The 23,148-nt window shown below is 43.5% G+C and overlaps 1 protein-coding gene across 3 annotated transcripts in view; it reads left to right on the top strand.

Annotated features, from left to right (window-relative positions):
- LOC144753177 (mucin-5B-like) overlaps positions 1 to 23,148 on the top strand; it is a 404,695-nt gene that overhangs the window by 185,840 nt on the left and 195,707 nt on the right. The window contains exon 1 of one of the 3 annotated variants that reach the window (XM_078640942.1): positions 555 to 830. The exons of 1 other annotated variant lie outside the window; for it this stretch is intronic. The gene's annotated coding sequence lies outside the window, so the exon portion shown is untranslated. Of the gene's footprint in view, positions 1 to 554; positions 831 to 21,893; positions 21,997 to 23,148 lie in introns of those variants that run through there. One more of the 3 variants, XM_078640944.1, reaches the window with a different exon arrangement.

Genomic DNA, 23,148 nt, shown 5'->3' with positions numbered 1-23,148 from the left:
ATACATGTTACAGTTTGACAAAGACGTGTCAGCCCACTGATTGGTGGCATAACGAGAGATGCAAAGCTCTATGCACACCTAAAGAAAATCATACCACCTACCTCGAGAAAGTTCATATAGAAGGGGTCGTCTTGAGAAACACCCCCTCAGGAACAAGCTCTGCGCTTTCCTGTGCGAGTCTCCCAAGCACACCTTCAACGAGAAGGAAGTTTGGTTCTTTGCAAACATTTGAATGCGAGGCACCGCCATGCAGTGCCCACGGCACTATTGAGTAACAGTTCCATTAAGATGTAATGATATAAACGTCTATTATTCACTTCCTTCTAACTGTTCTTTCCTTTCAACTTTGTCAATTACAATTCTTATGAATGGCTTTGAGTAAAACCGTCTCACTAGTATTGTCCCCCTGGGGCTATCATTTTCTACTATAGTCCGGAAATATTTCTTTCACGATTTACCATTGTTTGCGCACAGATAAATAAATAATGCACGTTAAAGGTGTACACAGAACACCTAAAAGCAGGACACAATTGTTAATGCGTGTAAGATGATTATGAAACATTAGTTGATAATGTGATTCGGCCACGCGTCCCCTGGGATGGAAGAGGCATGAAACCCAATCTCCTACCTGCGAAGAGGTGTTTTCTTGGGCGGAATCAGGGTAACTGCGGAAGGGGCAGCTCACTCACTCTCACTTCACGTAAGACACACGACCCATGAGCTGCGCGAGCTACAGAGCAGGGGCCCAGAGGGGAAGAGCCGGGTACAGGTGACAGCGGGGAGACGAGGGCAGCCGCCTACTACCTGAAGAAACACTTCCATCAGAGAAGGTAACTGAGGTGAAACAAGCACGCGTTGCGCACTTGCGGCCGTACGGAGCAACTCCACTTGTCGTTAGGATAGGGCGTCCACTGACTCGGGGGAGGATTGTGACCTAATGACCAGAGCTGCAGACCTCGGAGCTGGGGAGCCAGGTTTGCGTCTGGCAGTGGCTCAACATCCTGTGATATTGGGCAAATCACCCAATCAGTGTCCCCGTGCCTACCAAAAACAATGTCTCCTTGTGTAATGTACCTGGTGCTAATGTAAAGAGCTCCAATACCTTCGGGTCGTGCTCGCGCAATATAAAAATGCAAAGAAAAAAAGACGCAGGTTAGGAAATCGCGCAGGAAACGCATCCCAATGTAACGTATTGACACATATGCACACTTTTTTTAAACTTAGCGCCGGGACTGGTATGGCAGTTGACCCAACGCAATATAACGCTGTTATATGTTAAATTCGATATTGCATTGAAGATTTCATGTGCGATACACGCAAGATTTTAATTAAAGACGTCTATAGTGTTCTGGGCTCGCCACTTTAACCTTTCTTAAAGTTATCTACCTACATTGGCAACGCTTACAATTAGTTACGTTGTTAGTGTCACAGATTTTTGATTTCAAGCATGGTACAAACATACTTTTTTGCGAGGATTGGATAATTTTAGTTTAAGGTTTATCCACAGGTTTGCTTAGTTATAAATTCTTATAGGAGTGCTTTTATGTATTGTACGCGTGTGTACAAAGCAGCAAACAACAGCTGCTCATATTAGACAACTTAGAGAAATATTAAAGATCGTGTACATTCGGTGGATTTTACATATTGGTACCGCACTATATTCATGTTACATTACATAATTTGAAGTAGAGCGGGATTGAGGGTTTTTTCAAAAATCACGAGATTTACAGCCAAATTCCAAAGTAGGGGTTAGATCTCAGGGGGCAGATTTATGAAGGCCTTGCGCCGCCGGTGCGTCACTTTTTCCCATGTTAAAAATGACGCACCGGCAGCGCAAGGCCTTCATAAATCTGCCCCCAGGTCTCCAAGTGCCATGGCCAGCCATTTGGACCATAGCGAATTCTACTTCCTGTGTAATAATTTGCTCATGTGTGATGATTGCTTATGTTGTTTTAGGGTACCCAATCCACTTCTTCTAACAACTGCCCGTCCAAATGAAGCTACAACAACCCCCAACACAACTCTCCAACAGAGTTCACATCCTTATGTAAACCCACAAAACGCTCATTAAATAAAAACTGCTATTCGTTAGACCCCATATTATTGATAATGTAATAGGTTCAGTACGAGTGCTATCTGCAACTAATTTTCTTCATTTGAATGCAAGGATACCTCCTACCTAACTCACAAAGATTTGCATCCAACTACTAGACACCTCACTACCGGCAACTAAAATGTTTTTAATGAACACTTAACGAGCTATTGAATTTTCCAGAGGTGTTTCTTGGCTTGAAAACAGATGTTACCATAGTCATTCTGTGAATATTCCATAATCCTTAGCCAAATGAATCCCCCATTTTGTTCTTTATTTGTTACGTAATATTAGATGGTCTTTGCCATGTTCGCCAGTTGTACTCGATGACTCAATGTGCAGGCTGTTTTGTGCGGTCTTACTTAAGCTGTCCTAGAATAGGGGAGAGTTAGATATTGCGAACCTGCGAAAAGTGTGGTTGGTGGGACTTGTCTTTGAGTTATGGTGTATGTCTGCATATCCTATCGTTACAGTGCAGATGGTCGTCTAATGGTTGCTGGTTTCCCAATAGCATGACCTCTGAAAGGAAGTTTGAGTCGTGCACTCTTCCGGCAACTGGTGTCCGAGTCGCTTATCCTTCATGCGCAGTCTTTTGTCTGCTGGTTGTTGTTTTATCCTAAAAATGGAGACTCTGAAGGTGGGTCGGGTCTTGAAACCAAACTCTATCCAGGTGAGTGTGCTGATTTGGATCTGAATTTTGGTTTGGATATTGTATGCATGTCAGAGACTCTTGTCCACAGTATGTAGGCTGTTGTCTTTTGGTACCCTTTTTTTCCAGTGGGGGATCTGAATAGGGGTTGTAACTTGAAATCCTCAAACAGATTTTAACAGGGTTGTCAATGACTTATTGTGTTTCAGTTTATGGGTTCATTTAATTGTCAATCGGTCCCAGTGTATGTGTATCCCTACACCGTGGTGCAAAGTGTCGTCCTTTATTGCGGGTATTCTACTTACCTGTTTGTGGTTTTGGGTTGTATGTTTTAGTTAGTTTTAGTGTCTGCCCGCCTGCAGTTTTCAATCTGGGACTTGATATCATCAGTCAAACTGTTATTTGATTGCTGTGTCGTCTGTTATTGTTAAGGTTATGGGGTGTGTGCTTGTTTCTCTGTCTTTATAATATGTGGACAGTTGTCTGTGGGTCCCGGCGTTCCCCTTGAGGGGTTCCACATTCGAAGGCTGTGCCCAGAAGTCTTCCGCGAATCCTGTGCATGTGAAGAGTGGGTAATGAGTTTCAGTTCATGTGTGGTATTAAATCCCTCAGCTCTACTGTTTGTCTCTTTATGTCCTAGTTGTCATGTCACTGACCAGTGATCATGTTGATGTCTCCATGTCCTCGTGGCTTTGGTTTCCTATTTCTTGTCATTGTGTATAAGAAGGACGTGCGGCAATATGGCCTAAATAACTTTACAATATTGCCCTTAAATGGCTACCAAAATCAACCTAAATGCTGTTACACTTCGTCACTTTTTAATCTTCCATTACTATTGGTTCCGAAAATGGTCTATAATTGTCCATTCAAATGCTCACCTTCCCTCCAAAGCCACTGATTTTGCATAACTCATCCCCTTTTGGTACTATTCAAAAATACTGTTTGATTTCCTTATTGCATATAGCCCTAGACAGTTCTAAGCGTAGCTTTGAGTTCATCTCTTTCAATCACTGGCTCTCTCCGACCAACCTCTTTCAACCATTGGCTTGACAACTTGTCAATCATGTCTTGACTCATCATAGTAGAGTATTCATCTCACACCTAATGCTGAAGGCTGTTTAGATGAATCCTTCTGCCTCAGCTCCAGTGCTCATATTGAACTCAATGAGGGACTACTTTACATTACAGCCCTCCCTTTCCACTTCTGCTGACTCCCTCCCATGTGTCTTGCTGTAATTTACTAAATCTTCTTGTGTTAGCATGTTAGCTTATCAAATCCAGACCTATTGGCTTTGCAAGTGCTTGGGTTTGTAATATATTGAGATCCCATATATTGGTCCTTTACTAATTCTCAAAGGAAATTAGCTTTCAGTGCCGGGGCTCTGCATAAGAACGTCTTTAGTTTGTGGTGCTTTCATTCACCACTGAGTGGAACAGACACTGCCCGGTGCATGCAAGGTAGACATGCTTTTTTACCATCTTTACAGTGAATATGTAACTGCCACCGGCAGTCCATATTTCTCCACCTTCCCTGCCTGCTCAACTAATAGTCCCACTTACTCAACCACATACTAAGCATAACCAACCAGGGGCCCGACTGGGGATCTAAAGGCATCCCTTGCAAAAATGCTCAAACTAAATCTGCTCCCTTCCTCTCCTCGTTCTATCTCTCACCATCCATTCATTCTCCCTCTCCTTCTCTCTCTTTTCCCTCTCCAATCTCTCATGTCCCCATCTCCCTTTCTCAAAGCCCTTGATGTGCCTGCTACAAATAATCTCGGACACTGGTCAAATGGCAGAGGCACTAAGAGCAACTTGGTCTTTCAAAATCAGCCTCCTATGTTTGAAACCCACCGGTATAAAGCCAGCTGGGGTACAAGGCTAGTCCTGTACCAAACCACCTAGTGCAGGGCTTCACAAACTGTGGGCCATGACTCACTGGTGAGTCAGTAGCCAATTTCTGGTGGGTCGTTAAAGAGCAATAAATATATATGCCTATAATTATCTTGTCACATTTGCTGTGCTTCAAAGACCTAGGTCAAATTCCAGGCTATGTATTCTGATAAATTGCTGCTTATTCCTTTAACATGGGGAATGGTGTTTAGTTTTCTTTCTCTGACTGCAGAGTGAGAGGTGTTTTTCAAATGAACTATGTGACAATCTTGCTGGGATGCAGAAAGTGTGAAAGAAAAGGCTGTACGATATCCTTTTTAACACCCAACAAAATGTAAATAGCTGTAAATGAACCTTTCACATATTTCAGAATATAACAGCAGTTAGGAAAGCAAAAATGACGCACAATTCTCAGGGTGAACCGTACCATATTTTCTGCTGCTATTTTTTACTGCACAAAGACATTTTAAAAAGAATGTGCTCTCTATGTGATCATATCCAAACATCCCACTTGTGTATGACTTTCAGGTGTGTGTTGAGAAATATAGATGTTGCCTATCGGCCAGAGCTGCTGACTTTGAATCTGGGGAACCAGGTTCAAGTCCTGGCATTGACTCTGGACAAATTGCTTAATTTCCTTTGTTTAAACTAAAATTAATGTGACTTTATGTAATGTAATCTGGTGCTCATGTGAAGTGCTCCAATACCCTTGGGCTTTTTCATGTTATATAAAACTGCAATAACAATACCCTTTCAGGCTTAGAATGCTGCATCAATAAAGTAAAAAAGAAGCAGAGAACTCTGGGTAGTTCCCAGGTTTTGGTGGAGAGCAGCACCAGTGACACTCGGAATTCTAAGCATGAAAGGGAATTGTTTTGATCTATCCTGTGTGCTCCATTGTGTCTGGGAAAAGAGAAACATCTCTGAAGAGCTATAATGATAGCAAAACACATGTCAGGGCTTACTTTTATTCATTTCATGTTGGCTTGGATGGTATTTAACCAACCCAAAGCTGGAATGCTGTGCCTGGAGTGGTAAGGGGCTTTTGTCATTTTACAGCTCAGTGTAGATGCCACTGTACTATTCCTATGCTTAAAGACTTTGCTGTGGAAGTGGCAAGATACATAGGGGCCCATTATGATGTCGGGTGGATTGCCCCCGCCAGCCCCCAGCCTGGAGGGGGCAATCCGCCCGACATCCACACTTGTTACCCCCCCACCATATTAGTATGGCGGGGGGGACCTCGCCGGACGGAAAGACCGTCCACCGCTTTTCCGCACCGGTCGCCTTGCGGCCGGGGCGGAAAAGGAATAATATGGTGGCGGTGTCTATCAGACAATGCCTTTCCGTGGCTGCATGCGGAGTCCCCCTGCGGGGGCCCGTTGCGGGCCCCCAGGGACTTCAGGGGGTGGGAGGTACACATGGGGAGTACCTATGGTACCCCCCTGCATTTCAATGCACAACATGTATTTTTAGCTCTCAGCACCGCCCGCCGCAATGCAAAAAATGCGGGAAGCGCCCGCCACTGTGGCGGCGCATCCTAATCTGTAGGACGGGACCCCCGTCCCATGCACCGGTAGGATGACGGGCGGACTTTGCCCGCCCGTCATCATAATGGACCCCTTAATGTTTGTTAATGTTTTTTCATGGGACTTGGTTCAATTGGGTCACAAGATGGCTGCCAACACTTCCTGGTTTGAAGTGTTGGCAGACAATCAGATCTCAGGTACGAGATCGGGAAGAGTTGCGGATCCTCCACCGCCCCAGCTATGCAACTAGTAATTTCTTTAAATATATCCAAAACAACTGAACAAACGTACACCATTTAACATAAAGGATGCTTTCTGGCAAATTTAGTGTAATTCCGTTCAGCAGTTTGGGATGTTGCTGTGTCAAAAGTTTCCGATGGAAATTAAAATGGAGAAAAAGCTTTGTGGGACCCCCCTTTTTATTCAGCTCTCGCTTGACAAATCACCCAGAAATTCTCATCACATCAGCTGAAGTGACTGGCGAATTAGTTTTAAAACTTTTGTGAAGATTCATCAAACAACACCAAAGTGGGACGCCTTCCTTACTGGACCTGTTGCTTGCAAGGAGAGTTGCTGGGTGTACTGCCACCACTCCTCGCGGTACCCGCTCCGCGGGTCCCGCTTCGTATTCCCAGCGTTTTTGTGGTCAAGGGCTAGGTCAGCGGTCAGTGGGGCTGCGAGCAAACAAACCGGGACTCACTTTCCCAGGAGTCCCGGTTAATTACCGCCTGAGAAACACTGGCGTGCTCTCCCCGACTGCCCCGCCCAACCGGACTGCCTGCTGTAAAAGCTCCAGGATTTCTGCACTTCGTGGGACGCCTTCCTTACCGGACCTGTTGCTTGCAAGGAGAGTTGCTGGGTGTACTGCCACCACTCCTCGCGGTACCCGCTCCGCGGGTCCCGCTTCGTATTCCCAGCGTTTTTGTGGTCAAGGGCTAGGTCAGCGGTCAGTGGGGCTGCGAGCAAACAAACCGGGACTCACTTTCCCAGGAGTCCCGGTTAATTACCGCCTGAGAAACACCTGGCTTGCTCTCCCCGACTGCCCCGCCCAACCGGACTGCCTGCTGTAAAAGCTCTAGGATTTCTGCACTTCGTGGGACGCCTTCCCTACTGGACCTGTTGCTTGCAAGGAGAGTTGCTGGGTGTACTGCCACCACTCCTCGCGGTACCCGCTCCGCGGGTCCCGCTTCGTATTCCCAGCGTTTTTGTGGTCAAGGGCTAGGTCAGCGGTCAGTGGGGCTGCGAGCAAACAAACCGGGACTCACTTTCCCAGGAGTCCCGGTTAATTACCGCCTGAGAAACACCTGGCGTGCTCTCCCCGACTGCCCCGCCCAACCGGACTGCCTGCTGTAAAAGCTCCAGGGTTTCTGCACTTCGTGGGACGCCTTCCTTACCGGACCTGTTGCTTGCAAGGAGAGTTGCTGGGTGTACTGCCACCACTCCTCGCGGTACCCGCTCTGCGGGTCCCGCTTCGTATTCCCAGCGTTTTTGTGGTCAAGGGCTAGGTCAGCGGTCAGTGGGGCTGCGAGCAAACAAACCGGGACTCACTTTCCCAGGAGTCCCGGTTAATTACCGCCTGAGAAACACCTGGCATGCTCTCCCCGACTGCCCCGCCCAACTGGTCCACACCCCGGTCAACTGGCCCTTCATAAACAAGTTAATCTTACCGCGGCGCGGTAGCGCGCGGGAGGGCGCCGGGAGAAGCCCGGGACAAGGGCGGGACCGTCTGTGGCCGTCCGGGTCCGAAAGAGGCCGGGCTGGGCCACCTCTCTAACATCCTCATTGTGGTCCAAGAAAGGTACTGTGATAAACGAGGGAAAAACTCCCTGGTCCATTGACACTATTTGTCATTATACCCTGCTGTATTGGTTACTTGTTTCTTTCTACCTTTTTAGTGTTATCAAAGGGGGGCCTGTCTGAAGAGGGATTCTTGAAGCCCCTACAGACCCGCCCTGGAATTCGGTCTAGCATGAGCTGTTACTGATACAGATAAAGGACTAGATTTTGTCTATCTGAACTCAAGTAGGACCTTGTGGTACAATAGAAACTGTCTACTGTTGTTTGGCTTTGTATTTTCTACAGTTTTGTCAGCATTGTGGCCCATTTTGATTATATTAATCTATATACCGAGTGTTATCCTTGACCCTTGATAGCATTTTTATTTTATAAATATGCCTAGAAAACTGGTCCCTGCAACCTCAGAACCAGTTAATACCTTAGACTCCTTTCTAGTTCAAGTGGTCAAAAAAATAAATAACGATAGAAGGGAAAGCATAGGTCTGAGTCAATCTCCAATCTTGCGCCCACTGAGTCCTGTTCCCGATGCACAAATGTCCGGTACACCACCATTTGATCTCATAACTTATATACCCGACACTAATCCCCAAGACATCTGCAATGATGATGAAAACTCTGATCCGCTAGCTGATCTATCACTGCATGTCGTGTCCGACTCCGAGCAACAGCAAAATATTTCAGCAGAAGTTCCTTCACCTTCATTGCCTGTTGCCCGCCAGTGAGAAATTGCAGAAAGTCACAAGCTAAACGTGGGGGCAAACAGACAGGAAGGAAAAAGTTCACCACACCACCTAGACACATAGGGAAAACTGTGGAGCGCGAAGATTCAGATGAGCGTAGACAAATCATTGACGATGACCTATTTAATAGGATCTCGGACATGATAGACATCAAAATTAGGACCATTATTAAGCCACTTATTGGGAAGATGGATAAATTAACAGCAGAAGTAAAAAAGATGGGTGGGTTGCAATGTAAGCTGGTTAATGACTTGGATAACTTAGCTGCTCATGTTACCAAACCAGTAGTCACATCGGAGGAGGACACGGGTCTTGACACACGCCCCATGGAAGGCCAATTACAGCCCACTCTGGCAGGGCAGCTATTACTATCTGGGCCCAGCCAGGATGTAATAAGAGAATCGTCAACTTTACCACCTGCTGTGCCAGCTCCACTGAATCTAGAGGAGGATTCAATACAATTTATCATGGCAGCCTCACCCTTAGTTCTGGTACTGGCGAATGTCCCTGTCTTATCTAATGAGCAAAAAGAATCCTCTCAGGGATTAAAAGATAAAGCTCTACATTGGCTCACCAATAATATGCATATGGCATCTCAGGGAGTTGACCAGCTAGCGGGGGAAATTGTTACGACAAGGAGGGTTCCATGGATTGGGAACAATCCTAAGAAATTTAAAGGGGACTGCGTTGTTCTAAATTTTGCTAACGCTGAAGTACTTCCAAACATCCTCGCTAACATTTTTCCACCTCAACGCAGAAGTGGTACCATAATCCCCCTTACCCTGAAATTCTTTTATAACAAAAATCAAATTGTGACCTCCCCCGATACCTTTAGGACTAGAAGGAATGCTAGAGTTACTTATTGGGGCGGGGAAACTAGAGCTAGATTTAATAACGATCGTTCCCACCCGATGATTAGCCTTGGGCCAGGGCAACACAATTTCCCCCCTGGGCCATTGGCCAGATCTTTGGGACCAAAATGGTCTAACATAAATAGGCGAGGAGCAAGTAACCCGGGATTTGATAATAGAGGTCAGGGATACAGTTTTATGGCTAGGCCAGGAAATGAACAGTTTTTGATGTACCCTAATACCCCACAGCCTATGTGGAATACAGCAGTGAGCGGATGGGGTCAGGTGGCCACCCCTTTTGATTGGGGTTTTGGAACAGGGAACAGGTTTGGAGTCTTGTCCAACTTAAATGACTGCGACTGACATTTTGAGGCTACTAATCTGGGAAATAATGCTATAGCCCAACAACTAGATCGGAACAGCCCACACATTAATGGATTACATTCCAATGAGCCCATCCCTCAGATGGGGCAGGAAGATCAAATCATATCTGGATATGACCATCCCCCCATGCCACATTTGTCGGAGTACTGTGAGAATCAGTGTCCTGTTAGAGACAAGTCACAGAGTCTAGTGGATGTGGGTCTTAAAGAACCAACTCAATTCCCACATAATAATGAAGGGGTATTTAACCGGTATTCTGAACCTACGATACCCAGAGATTCCTGTAAGTTGATAAGTTGGAATATAGCAGGGCTAAATGGGAAGCGACAGGATAAGGCATGGTCAAACTTTGTCTTAAGCCACCATATCATTGCCCTTCAGGAAACCTGGGATATCTCTGACAACCTTTGGTGGGATGGTTTTACTAGTTTTACTAAAGCAGCTGTTCCCAGTCGTATGGGGAGGGCAAAGGGAGGTCTTCTAATTTTGTTTTCACTAGACCTGAAGGGAAGCTGCAGGCAGGTTAATACCAACTCGCCCAACATTTTGATGGTAGAAAGAGTGACTAATAACACCGGCAGGACCATTTTTATAAACGTCTACAATTCAGGGAATAGCGACCATAGAGGACGAAACATTAGATATTTAGATAACATTTTAAATTTGGTCAGTCAGAATACTAAGTTTGATACTGAATATATTTTATTAGGCGATTTTAATATTCATCCGTGTAACTTAATTTGTAGGAAAAGAAGCACTGAAGGGGATGATGGCCTAGAGGGACCTCACTTCGAACATACTGTAGAGGGTGAGGAGCTGGAAGATCTTCTTGCCAATTTTGACTTGTATGAACCAGATGGTGGCACCAGATTGCCAACCTTTACTGGCATCCCTCAAGGTACAATTATAGATTACATATTCATATCCTTGGGTACCTTAAGCCAGGCTACCTCTTATGGCACAGTACAATCACACTTTAGCGATCACAATCCGGTTGAATTAGAAGTAGCGTGGGGAGGCCACATGGGACCATCGCTACTGATGGTTAGGCCTGCCCATCCTCTGACGACTTCTGACCAAGGTAGACGCCTGAAATGGGCAAAGGTGGTACCTGAAAAATTCTATGCAGAAAACTTTGTAAAAATCAAGGACCAGGTTGAGATTTGCAAGAATCCCTGTGCCCAGGGCCAAGAAATTGTTGAGGCATTTGAGGGAATATGTGGGCAGGTATCACAGGATCTTTTAGTAAAGACAAAAAAAGGAACTCCAGGAAACAAGCGCTGGTTTGATTCAGCTTGCACAAAAGCTCATAGATCATTGCTGGCAGCCCTAAAAAATACCCCTAGGGTAAAAAGTGAGATTACCAGACTTAGGAAGATCTATAAACTAGCTGTCAAAAAACGAAAGGATATTATCAAACAAGAAGCATGGGATAGCCTCCTTTCAGTGGCAGTCCTAAAAGATAGTAAATAATTCTGGGAGATCATTAAACAGCCTTTTTTCACTGATGACAGCAACGAATCTATGGACTGTGTTGTCTCCGATGAAAAATGGCTGATACATTTTAAAAATGTCTACGGGGATACTGTGGACGCGACCAATGATGCCCCATTGAAAACCTCAGTTACCCGCCCCATTTTCTTCAATCGAAATGAGGTGGAGAAAGCCATCTTGTCCACTACTAAACATAAGGCACCCGGCCCTGACGGAGTTCCCGCCGATTTTTACATGTACTCACCAAAATTGTGGGCTGAAGTTTTGGCAAATGTGTTCAACGCTGTTAATGATAATCCTGCACCTGCCTCATGGGACACCTCTACCATTGTCCCTATTTTTAAAAAAGGCCGGCGGGATGATCCAGGCTGCTACAGGCCTATATCCCTTCTGGACTCTTCAGTTAAAATTCTAGGTAGAGTTCTTTTAACCAGGTTGAGGGAGAATGTTGAGATCTGTGGTGGGTTGTCTGAGATTCAATACGGCTTTAGGGGAAGAAAGGGGACCATTGAACAATGTGTTAATTTACATCTGCTCATATCCAAATATACTGTGGCCAAGGAGGGGTCTGTGTATCTCGCATTCATGGACCTCTCCTCGGCTTTTGACTTAGTCAACCGTACAAAGTTGTGGTCCATCTTGTTGGAAATGGGCATTGATGAGGCATTGGTTACCTTTATAGCTACCCTGCACCAACAACTCTTCTCAAGTGTACGCGTAACGAACGAGGGTAGGTGCACCACTTCCTTTAGATCATTAAGGGGGTTGCGCCAGGGCTGCTTCTTAGCCCCCTTGCTCTTCACCATCTATATCAATGGCCTGGGCGCACATCTGGGGGGGCAGGAAGCCGACGTTCCGCGGGTAGGAGCAACTAAGATTCCGGCGCTCCTATATGCGGATGACGCCGTGCTGATCGCCCGCACAGGTGTTGGCCTCCAGTGCCTTTTGAACGCCTTTGGTTCGTTTATGGAGCAACTGGACCTTAAGATAAACGTAACCAAGTCACACACAATGGTGGTGGGTCAAGAGTGCCGCAAGAGGAGAAACAAAACATTTACATGCAGGGGAGACACGGTCTCTAGGGTATCCACATTCCCCTATTTAGGCGTACTGTTTGACCAGAAAGGGTCCTGGGGTCCGCAGGTAAGAGCCAAGAGGTTGGCTGTTATTAGATCATCATCAGCGCTCCTGGGTTTTGCCGGCAGGTTAGGGGCTAGACCCATGGAAGCTATACTAAAAATCTATAACAGCAAATCTGTGGCCATTGCACTATTATGGTTCTGCACTGTGGGGATACACAAACGTAGAACCAATCCAGAGAGCGGAGAATAGATTTATTAGAACTCTACTTTCTGTACCCCAGTCGACCCCAACCTATTCCATTCATAAAGAAGTGGGCCTACAGTTTCTCTCTGATAAGCTGAGTATGGCCCCCTTGATCCTTTGGCTGAAAATGTGGATTAATGAAGAACTCCCACTGAACCACAAGATCATGTCTGACGTGCTGTCCCTGGATAGATCCAACAAGATCCCCTGGTTGGCTTATTTGTCCAGGGCATTTTTAGATCTAGGCCGTCCGGATCTTTTTACATCCCCTGAGAACATTAAGATCCAAGACATTGACCTTGTGAAAAAGTCCTTTATGGAAAGGAAGGAAGCATGCCGTGAAGAACGCGAATTGGTAAAACCGGCTGTGAGAGACCATAGTCTACTGGTTAATTCGTTATCACTTGCACCATATCTCGGCTTTGTAACAATTCCCTTTCATAGATTTCTTTTAACCAAATTTAGATTTAATTTGTTACATTTTTGTTTAGGCTCTTTTAAAAATTGGCAGAAGCCAGAATTGGCTCTTCCCTGTAGCTGCGACCAGTTTTCAGTGCAAGATACGATTCACTTTGTCATGTTCTGTGGGTTGTACTCAGAGCCAAGGAAAAAATATTTGTTGCCTATACTTAAAAAAACCGGCTTCACCCAGGTGAGACCGGCTTTGCTCTATCTACAATTGTTACCTAATCCCCGCATTACTTTCTGCATTGCTAACTTTTTGTAGCCGCTTCAAGTTTGAAAGCTGTCTGTCAAAATTAGTTTTAGAGTAATTGTCCTTTTTACTTAAACTTATGTTTAAATGTTACACTTTTTAACTGCCTGTTATACTGTCATCCATTTAATGTTTTTGTGTAAATAGGAAAATTCTATTTTGTATGAAATGTATTTTTTTTTTTTTTCTTTGTATGGCTTTTGAATAAGCCGAATAAAGTTATTCTGACTGACTGACTGACTGACTGGCGAATTAGTTTTAAAACTTTTGTGAAGATTCATCAAACAACACCAAAGTTATTGACAAATGAAAAAATGCTCTTTCTATCGAAACTACATCCTAACTATAACTACCTACTGGCAACCAGTAGGATATATATATATAAGACAGAAGAGACAGTGCTGTGTGGATGCAGAGTACTGCTCCTCAAAAACAATCTCGCGCATACCGAAACAGTGAGGATAGGTATGCTAATGCAAGTTGCAACATGAGCCACTATGTAATGCATTCCCCGACAGGTGCCTTGGCACAAGTAGAAAAATGCATGTGATCACACACACTTGAATAGAAGGGTAGCAGTGTTGCTATAGTTAGCCTGTGACAGTAGGGGAATAGTGCCAGGAATGCCCAAAAGCCAGACAAGACCACCATCTGAACATTGAAGTGCAGCTTGCGAGTGCGGCCGTCTAAGAATGGCTGAATATGCTCAGGTGGTTTAAAAAAAATATGATAAGCCCTCCTGGGGTCCTGTATTCAATGAACCAGTAGACCTACTGCAACTTTAAAAAAAAGGTTCCTATGGGGTTTGGTGCGCTTTCTGCCGCACCGTCAAAATTAAAAAAAAGCTTGGTGGTACTTTTGCCCCTTCTAGGGGCACCATGAGGTCCCTTGCAGGTTTTATAACTGTAGGGGCCGCAGGGGTAGGCACATGAACCCCGCTGCCTCGCCGACTCCACAACTAGCAGAAGCCGGCAATCTTCTTTATTGTTTTGTGCGTGCCCTGGTCCCACGTCGAGCACCCACAACATTAAGTGGCCTTGGGCTGGTAGGGGGAGGCCCAAAGCCCCAGCGACTCCGTAGCTCCCCTGTCAGAACCCACCCAGGAGGGAGCCAGCTGCATTCATTTGCTCACACTGACAGAGCAGCTTTTCTTTCTGTTAATGCCAGGTGAGAGAAAACCTATTTTCCCTGCCGGGCGAGCATGCACAATGAGTTACTTTTCTGTTCCCTGCACACAATCTCTTTGGCTGGGAACAATACAGCATCTAGGGTCATGGGGTCCCCAGGACACTTGCTAACATTGGGCCCTGGGGGATGGGGTATGTGAGGACATTATATGGTTTGGGAGTGGACCCAAGTCTTCTCCCCAAATTAAAAATATATCAGGCACAAGGGGATGGAGTCCATGTGGCCATTAAGTGGCCCAGGGAGAGGGGCCGCACACTCTGCTTCCCAAATCAAATATAAATCAAATTATTGAGTCTGCATAGATTTGTCCCTCAGACCATTAAAAGGCTCGGGCAGAGGGGCTGCATGCCCCTTCACTTTTATAAAAAATGTGTGTTTATAATTGAAAAATACTGCCCTATCCTCCTTTTTTTCTCAATTTTAACTGCAGTCCCGCGGTGATCTCATATTGAAAAATCGAAACTGGTTTTGGGCCCCCCAACAATGCCTAGAGCTTAGGCTATCCCTATCCTGCTGTCCTATATGTTTGTTTATTTTTCAGGACACAGGGTCTGAGTCCCTGAGTTCTAACATGGTGATGTGAGGCAGCAGATCAGATCCTATCTTTTGATCTGCAGGTTCTTGGTACTCCCATGGTCTGATATATCTGTTAATTCTAAACCCTAATTTCGCAAAAACTACTAAACAGATTTGCACCAAATCATAAAAAGCACACTTTCAGGTAAACATCTAGCTTTCTGCCAAAGTTGATGAAATTACGTTCAGCCGTTTTGGATGAAGCTGTGTTTAAAGTTCGTACTGTAAATTTCTTGTGGAATACACATTTTGCGACCCCCTTCCTCTTTATCAGACCTCACCTTATGGATCACCCGGAAGGAGCTGAGGTGAAGGAACCTTTTTTTTCTCTAAAGTTTTATGAAGATTCGTCAAACAGAGCCAAAGTTATTGCCAAACCAAAAATCCTTTGCCTATGGAAACACAGTTCTAACTATAATTAAACAGTGGCAACCACCACTGTGTAATATATATATTATATATATAATATTATAAATATATATTCACTGAAAAAACAAACGTTAAAGTGTTGTCACAGTTAGATGAAAATGTCAGTTTAAATGTAAGTTTTAAAACTTAACAAACCCCTGAAATTGCAAATTATAGTTAACTGAAGTAACTATAACTTATGCCCTCACCATGTACAGTGTTGTCATCAATGATGTAATTTCAGATGTCATCGGTGATGTTATCAATGATGTCATAGAACATGTCATGAGTGATATAATATGTAAAAACATAAGCAGTGTGTTTGTAAGTTTAGATTTAGTTTATCCTTCTTGAATACATTGTTGATAAATCAATGGTCAGCAGTGAGGATCAAAATATTTAGTTGGTTCTGTGGTTGCAATGTTTACCATATAATTAAGATTTAGTGTATTTGCCACATCATTTTCAAAATGTGTAGATTTCACAAAAAATATTCTTTCTGGCTAAAAGGGATAAACATAATAAAGTTAGAGACTGTGCTGCATAATATATTTGTTTTGCCACGTAATTTAGATACCTTTTCTGCATAATTTGGTCAGCCATGCTGCATAACCCTTGTAGTCCCGGCAGTGTTAAAATGCTAAAGCTCTTCCAAGTGGTTTAGGGCAGGTCTTGAATATGAAATCTGTATTTCACATGAGAACATGAAATATTTCCCATATTTCATGGTTCAATGTGCTATATGCATGTTGATGCCACTGCATTTTGTGCAATAAAAGTACCAAAACATAACAAAATATATACACGCACATATATATATATATATATCGCACGGCCAAGTACCCTCATCCTTCCGAGGGTGTCACGCCAGACTGAAGGATCACACCAGTCAACAATTAAATCTCACCAACAACAGACAAATACGGCGCTCACTCGTGGTGGATCCAGTTTCCCAACGTGATTTTAATGACCGGCACAGCAAAACCACTTTTCTTTTTTCGACTGGCAAACAACCTTGATCACATCGCATATTATTTAAAGTGTATAGTGACAACATAAAGAAATGACATGGTGTACAAAACTGATAAACGAAGCAAAGTGTCACTATGGGCACCACATTGGATTGATGGAGAGCCGATATAATGTCACTTACATTGCATAAATATTCTCATAAGCTAAGGCATACACAATGTACAACATACTTATATATATTCTAAACCAATATTTTGAAAGGGCCACATTGAGGGCCTCATTCCCAGCACATTATCACAATTATTGGAGAAAAATTTATTTAACCCAATAAGGGCACCCACCGCTACAGCAGAGTTAATGTCCCACAAAACATCCTTGATGACGATACAATGCCACCTGTCGCACAGATAAAACTTACATCTATTAAATAGAGCTCCAGTGGGCAACAATTGTACTTTCTCTAAGGTACCAGTGTTTATGGGCACAGTGGAGGCCCCAATATAAACCTGTCAAATCCTAAACATCTAAGGAAAATGTTTTACACATCGCCCAAAATATGACAAAATGAAAAATATATCTTGTCCACAAATAGATCTTAGCAGTGTAAATTGGAATGAAATCGTACCAGACATTAATATTTACATTCTCTCATACATCCTGTCCAGCATCAATAGAGAATGGCACATCATTGTATCAAAGTTTTCTTGGGCTATATCCAAATATTGTCAGAGATCATGCCCAGTTGTCTGGACGGCAAATGCCCACACTGTGATTGTGCTCAGGATGGTCCCCGAGAACCTTCATTGTGATGGAACAATTGTACAGAATGTAACATTAGCGATAACATGTCAGTTAATAACATATAAGTCTTCATGCCTACAGTTGGTGAGGCAAAATCTGCCTTCTATGTGTACTTCGATGTCAAAAGAGCCAAAACATCACGGCTGACACATAAAGAACACCATTCAAGGTCCTGGGTACCTCCAGACCACCCCACCAAGGTGCTTAACTGTGAATGAATCCTCCACCAAGGTGCACTGTGTCCAAGGAACAAAAGGGTAGGATGTCCCTTCCCTGAGGTTTCACTGTAACTATAGCATCAACAATATGACTGTCATGAGATTCCCTTCCTGCTCTCTGAAATAAAAACAAAATTAACCCATTTTAAAACATTCACCATAAAGGCAGCAGGATGTAAAACAGAGCAATACTTAAACAGAAGAGCGTCAAATTAGTGGACATTTAATTCTGCTTTAGTAGTCCGGCCTAAGGTAACCTTTTGTTTCCAAATCTATAATGTACCTTGAGTCATTCCTCCTGAGTGTCAGACCCATGTTGCCCCTTCTAATGTTAAGGGGGGGTCTGTTGAATAGTATCGTAGGAGAGTTTATTACTTTTACTGAAATGCATTTCTTTGAAATGTCTGGCCATGGGGGAGTGGGGATCATTATAGTCTATAGCTCTCCTTTGTTCAAAAATCCTCATGTTCATGTGATGTGTGGTGCTGCCCACATACATCTAATTGCACTGTCATTTTGGAATTTATACAGCAGACTGGGAGATACAGGTCAGAAATTGAGTAACATAGGTTGAATGATACATTTCCATGTATCTAATATTTGGCCTGCCCCCTCAGTAGCCTGCCTAGAGTGTGCCCACTGCTCAGTATGTCCAGGTGTCTCTCAATAAAGTTCCTGAACTTTCAGGAACTACTGTTGAATGTAGTAATGAGTCTGGTTGTCTCACCTTGCTCACTGGTGACATTGTTTTTGGTGTGGAAAAGAATCTCATCCGTACTCATTTTCACCCATTCCAGAGCTCTATTAAAGACCCACTAAGGATACACCCCTCTTTGAATCTCTTAACCATATTTTTCTGTTACTTGAGGAAGTACTATAGGTGCTACAGCTCCTACAGGGAATACTTCTCTTGAGGGTCTCTGGGTGGCTGCTGACAGCATGCAGGAGACTGTTACCAGCTTTGGGTTTTCTAAAAACAGGCTTGTCTGTAATCTGCCACATTTGACTTCAGTCAAACATTCAGTAATTCACTCCTGTCTTTACTGATGGTACAAGTAATATCCAAATTCAAGGTGGTATTCATGAGTTCCTCTGAACTTCTACAAATGTTGAACAAATCATCTATGAAATGGAGTCAGAGGACTACCTGCTCCTTCTCACTCTTAGTTTACAGTGCCATGGACACCGGCTCCTCCCACCAGCCCATGAACAAGCTGGGGGTGAAGCAGGTGCCCATCGTAGTCCCTCTAGTTGTCTGTAGATGACCATATTGAACATGGCCACATTATTTTACGGGTAGTATCTGATCATCTCAACAATTGTACCTGAATATGAAGAATGCATTTAAAGATATAGAAACAATCATGGATGAGACGAACAAAAGACTGGAAAAGGAAACTATTGATAAATATAAAAAAGAGATAGAAAACAGACTAGAGAGGCTGAATGAGGAAATTAAAATGCAAAGGCAAAGAAAATACAACATAGACTGTGAAGATTATGAAAGTGGATACATTTTCACATCAGTATAAATTATGAGAAAATGAGCAATCTGGAGAAAAAAGGAAAGCCTCAAATATACACAGTATGGCATAATGAATTAGGAGAAGGGTTCAGAAACAACTGAGGACACTGATATATCTGGAATATTGGACGACAACACCTCAGAAAGGGACAGAGTCCCTAAACAGGCTACTTTTTTAGATGAATTTCACCTCTTCAGAAGGGGACGAAAAGTAGTGCAAGAGAGAGGTAGTGCACAGGATCGAGAAGACGAGGAGAAGAAGGCAGAGGAAAAATCCTTCTCAATTTTTCCCCAAGGCCTTGTTATTCATTAGACACTCTGTTAGTATTGCTTCCTCCTTGAGTTGTACTCATAAACAATTATTTAGTATAAACAGTTTTTAAACTGGGAAAAGAGCCTTCTCAATGTTCCCCCTAGGCTTTGCACACACAGCAAGAGAAGCTAAAGAACTATTAATGAATACACCTCAAGGAAGGACCAAATCTAACAAAGTGACTAATAAAAAACAAGGACAGGGGGAACAATTGAGAAGGCTAGACAAATTATCGAGAGTGGAAATTAGCAAATGATGGAATGGTACTTCCATGTAGAATTATTTAAAGACTGGCAAAATACCTAGATGGTTTTGTATATATACACAATACCATTTTACGATTCACTTGACCCAAGAATGTTGGGGTAGGGAGCCAGAAACTCAGCCAACAGTTCTAAAAGGATGTTAGTGATATTAATAATATATGTGTAGCTCACTAGGGAGAAGGTCTTTGAAAGGAATTGATACAATCAAGGAGGAGCTGACCAATAGACCAGAAAAGGACACAATTGGTAAATATAAGAAAGAGGTGGAAACCAGACTAGGGTGAATAGACATGAAAGTTAAAATGTGTAGCAAAGAAAATACAGTTGAGACTGTTAAAGAAGACTCTGCAACAATTTGAAAAGGGGGGATACCCTTGATGTAGACACAATCAATATTGGAGAATTCCTTGACAAAGTGGGTATATTATATTATAGAACCTTCCACAGTATTTGTAAACCCAAATTGACCTTTCTGTCTCAGATGCCACTACATGTTATAGACATTATCAATGAAAATATAATTAAAGAACTGAAAAAATTCACGAAGAAAAAATATAACATTAGCTGAACATATTTACCTGGACAAACCAGGAGCAGGCTCCAGAAAATTGTTGACCTGGCGGCAGATCTCCTCCAATTGGAGTCTCAATACCGTCACCAACTTTACAATCGCATGAAACGCTGCCTCACAGCACTTAAAGCTTCTTTACTCCAACTTGAAGAAGCCAAGGAGTACTGAATCGCCTCACAGGCTAGAATTCATTAACGAGGTGCTAATATCAGGAAACTTCTGCACTGGTTAGGACCTAGGAAACTGTCATGAAAATAAGCCTAAGGATCTGCAACCATGGGAGGGCCATGCTAGATACAGCCGAAGAAATAGCAGTAGCATTTGCATCCCATTATAGCAACCTTGACAAATACTGTCAATGCACCCAGTGCAAAATCACCACCCGCTTATCAATGACCAAACCCTTGCCGTCCTCTCAGCACAAGATATAAAGAGGCTGGATCAGCCAATAACTTTGCATGAAGTTAAAGTGGCTATAGGGAAGACACCGGGGCCAGATGGCTTCCTGGCCAAACCCTATTCCAAATGTAAGGTTTTCTCGCCCTGCATCTCTATAAACTTTACCACGAGGCCATTGAGAGGGGCCAGTTCCCTCAGAACTTGACATAGCCAGTATTAACCAGTATTGCTGTGACCCATAAGACCGGGAAACCCAGAGAACTTAGCATCCTACCATCCGATCTCACTGAGTTGAAGATCTTTGCAAAAATACTGGCCAATAGACTACAACTTGTGCTTTCTACGCTCATTCTTCCATATCAATGTTGCTTCATGTCTCACTGCAGAACCCGGCACTGCATCTACAGAGTACACACTACACTGGTACAACACACTCATTGACCCCGCCTCCCTTTTCCTCCTCGATTTTAATAAAGTCCTTAATTCCCTAGACTGGTTGTTCCTATTCCAGTGCTTGAGAGGATGGGATTTGAACTGCATTTTCTCACGCTAGTTAAACTACTCTATACCCTCCCAAGAGCACAAGCATGAGTCAATGGCATCCTCTCTCCCATATTTCCTCTTGGCAGCGGAACTAGGCGGGGATGCCCTCTGTCTCCTTTATTATTTGTGTTTATTATTTTGAACCGCTGGTGAGACGGTCAGTTGCGATGCACAGCTTTGGGGGTTCCCTGGACAGCTGGCTTCAAGGATCACATTGCACTATATGCTCATGATGTCCTGATATTCATGTGTCTGCCCAACACCTCAGGCCTTTGCCTACTTCAGATGCTGCACCATTATGAAGAGGCTTCAGGTCAACTGTACTAAATCAATTCTGGTTCAAAACCTTTTTCCTTCTTCTATCCATCCGCTATCCTTCTCATTCTAAATAACTGACTAACATATCTACCACTCAATTTACTTTCATATTTCATTATACTGATTCAGCACTAATCCTTTATGTGTTCCGTAGAAGCGTGCCACTCGCCAAAAATCGATTTGATGTCTCATCAGGGGTAGTAAGCGCTATATAAATGCAATTATAATACAATACTATTAACGGGTGGCGTCGATGGTTGTTTTTAACCTGGTTAATTTGGTTTTATTTCAGGGAGAGAAGGAAAGGAATCTCACAGCAGTGTTATGATAGTTTCTAGTGATGTGGTGAAACCACATGCCTAGAGCACCCTACCAGATAGGCCACTCAGCAACAACCCTTTTTCTTCTGCACCAGGATAAACTCTCGGGTGAGATGTTGCCTCCTCAAGCACACATTACATCAAATCACATCACTTCTTACCCAGTGTTGAGCATTCTGTATGTATAGTCTAAAATGTTGTTTTCTTTAGCCTATGTGTTTAATTTTGTTTAGAGTAATCTAGCAAATATCTTTTCTTCTGAGTCAAGTAGTGATATTAATTGGTATCTGATTTATTTCCCTTTTTATAAATTGGTTGTTAAGTTGAGCCCTTCGAAGATGGCAGGCTACATTTAATGATGTTGCTAAATAAGAAGAGAAGAACCTTTGTCCATTTCATTGGTGTCTATTTTGATATGTTACCTGGTATCCTCTTTGGTCCTGGGGCTCTAGTTGTGTTACTGGTTTAAATGTCATGCCTTGAAAAACGTATTCTAATTGATTCCCAAGTCAATAGTGCTAATATTGAGTTGGTGTTACGTCTGCACATGGACATTATGTATGTTTCCCACTACACTCCAAATACATTGAAATCTGAAGAGTTTGCATCCTTGTTGCCTCCACTGCCAATTAGAAGTCAAAATATTCTGATGTCCTTACCTTTTATGGTGAGACATAATTCAATCCCTTTGTATGAACCATCTCCTATGAATAAATGCGTCAAACATGACAGAGCCATATCGCAGAGTTACAACTTTTTTTAATTTTCTGAAAGAAAATCCTGAAGCAGGATTTTCTTTATTTAAATTAAAAAATTCCCCCCCCTTGCCATGGGATACCTAGGCAGTGGAAACTTGGGTGCTACAATATGCTGTTCTTCTAACAGTGTTTTGTAATCCCAGAGGACCATGTATTAAAAATTATCTGAAGGAGTGATGGGGGCATGTCCTGACTACCAAGATGGCGGTCACAAACTCAAGTAGTTCCACTCTGGTCCGACCCATCCAGCAACTCCTGGCCAGTCCAGCCACTGACAAGCCCATCGGAGATGATACAAAGGACTGGGTGGATGGAGTTAGCTGGCATGGTGCTATACAGAGCTGCAGGAGAGGGAGGAGGCCGTTGTGTTGGCAGCACACACCGCTGTGAGCGGGATTCCAATTGCTACTGGAGACATGGGTGAGCAGAAGATCCATGGCTACTGGAGGAGATGGAAGCAGTCAGGAGCATCAATGTTACAATGGGGAAGCCAGCTGCGCCG

Source organism: Lissotriton helveticus, chromosome 5_1 (assembly GCF_964261635.1).
Source record: "Lissotriton helveticus chromosome 5_1, aLisHel1.1, whole genome shotgun sequence".
Classification (NCBI taxonomy): Eukaryota; Metazoa; Chordata; class Amphibia; order Caudata; family Salamandridae; genus Lissotriton; species Lissotriton helveticus.
This window is presented reverse-complemented; position numbering and strand designations above follow the sequence as displayed.